This window comes from Branchiostoma floridae, chromosome 10 (assembly GCF_000003815.2).
Source record: "Branchiostoma floridae strain S238N-H82 chromosome 10, Bfl_VNyyK, whole genome shotgun sequence".
NCBI lineage: Eukaryota > Metazoa > Chordata > Leptocardii > Amphioxiformes > Branchiostomatidae > Branchiostoma > Branchiostoma floridae.
This window is the reverse complement of record NC_049988.1, coordinates 17,764,570-17,766,715: the sequence shown is the minus strand read 5'-3', so window position 1 is coordinate 17,766,715 and position 2,146 is coordinate 17,764,570.

Below are 2,146 nucleotides of genomic sequence, written 5' to 3'. Positions count from 1 at the left end.
CCAAGGAACGTCAGTGCCAACGACAACGCTTGCCGAATCTACATCGGCAGACCAAAGTAGCACCACGCAAAGAACCACATTTCGTACAGTGCCTGCAACCACTGAGCGAAGCACTGCTACATCAACTCTGCTTGAGACCACAGTGGCTAGTACAACTACAGAGCAGACAAGCACAATTGGCTTGTCTTCCGCAGCATCTTCGACAGAACCTGCTCGAAGTACTCTTCTCAGTACTTCTGAAGGGTATTCAACTGGACAGTCCACAGAATATTCTTCAGCAGGCACCACCCTTGAACCAAGCTCCACCACTAGCAGATCAAGAACGTCAGTCCATTCGACAACGTTTTCAGAATCTACACCGGTGGACAAAGGTACGACGGCACAAAGAACCACAGTCTCTACACTGTCGGTAACGACAGAACAAAGCACATTGACCTCAACCTTGGCAGAGACCACAGTGGCTAGTACAACAACGGAGAGGGCTAGCACATTTAAATCGTCTTTTGCCACGACAACGCTTTCTGAATCGACACCGGTGGACGAAAGCACGACCGCGCAAAGAACGACAGTTCCTACTCTGGCGGTAACAACAGAGCAAAGCACTTTGACCTCAACCTTGCCAGAGACCACCGTGGCAAGTACAACAACGGAGAGGCCTAGTACGTTTGAATCGTCTGTAGCCACGTCTACAACACCAAGTGCCACAGCGACTATCATTGGCACGTCGGAAGGTCATACCACCCTATCGCAGACCACGTGGTATCCGTCCACGGACACAACATACGGCATGAAAACGACCACAAGCAGCCAAGGAACGTCAGTGCCAACGACAACGCTTGCCGAATCTACATCGGCAGACCAAAGTAGCACCACGCAAAGAACCACATTTCGTACAGTGCCTGCAACCACTGAGCGAAGCACTGCTACATCAACTCTGCTTGAGACCACAGTGGCTAGTACAACTACAGAGCAGACAAGCACAATTGGCTTGTCTTCCGCAGCATCTTCGACAGAACCTGCTCGAAGTACTCTTCTCAGTACTTCTGAAGGGTATTCAACTGGACAGTCCACAGAATATTCTTCAGCAGGCACCACCCTTGAACCAAGCTCCACCACTAGCAGATCAAGAACGTCAGTCCATTCGACAACGTTTTCAGAATCTACAGCGGTGGACCAAGGTACGACGGCACAAAGAACCACAGTCCCTACACTGTCGGTAACGACAGAACAAAGCACCTTGACCTCAACATTGGCAGAGACCACAGTGGCTAGTACAACAACGGAGAGGGCTAGCACATTTAAATCGTCTTTTGCCACGACAACGCTTTCTGAATCGACACCGGTGGACGAAAGCACGACCGCGCAAAGAACGACAGTTCCTACTCTGGCGGTAACAACAGAGCAAAGCACTTTGACCTCAACCTTGCCAGAGACCACCGTGGCAAGTACAACAACGGAGAGGCCTAGTACGTTTGAATCGTCTGTAGCCACGTCTACAACACCAAGGGCCACAAGCACAATCCATGGCACGTCGGAAGGTCATACCACCATATCGCAGACCACGTGGTATCCGTCCACGGACACAACATACGGCATGAAAACGACCACAAGCAGCCAAGGAACGTCAGTGCCAACGACAACGCTTGCCGAATCTACATCGGCAGACCAAAGTAGCACCACGCAAAGAACCACATTTCGTACAGTGCCTGCAACCACTGAGCGAAGCACTGCTACATCAGCTCTGCTTGAGACCACAGTGGCTAGTACAACTACAGAGCAGACAAGCACAATTGGCTTGTCTTCCGCAGCATCTTCGACAGAACGTGCTCGAAGTACTCTTCTCAGTACTTCTGAAGGGTATTCAACTGGACAGTCCACAGAATATTCTTCAGCAGGCACCACCCTTGAACCAAGCTCCACCACTAGCAGATCAAGAACGTCAGTCCATTCGACAACGTTTTCACAATCTACAGCGGTGGACCAAGGTACGACGGCACAAAGAACCACAGTCCCTACACTGCCGGTAACGACAGAACAAAGCACCTTGACCTCAACCTTGGCAGAGACCACAGTGGCTAGTACAACAACGGAGAGGGCTAGCACATTTAAATCGTCTGTTTGCACGACGACGCTTTCTGAATCGACA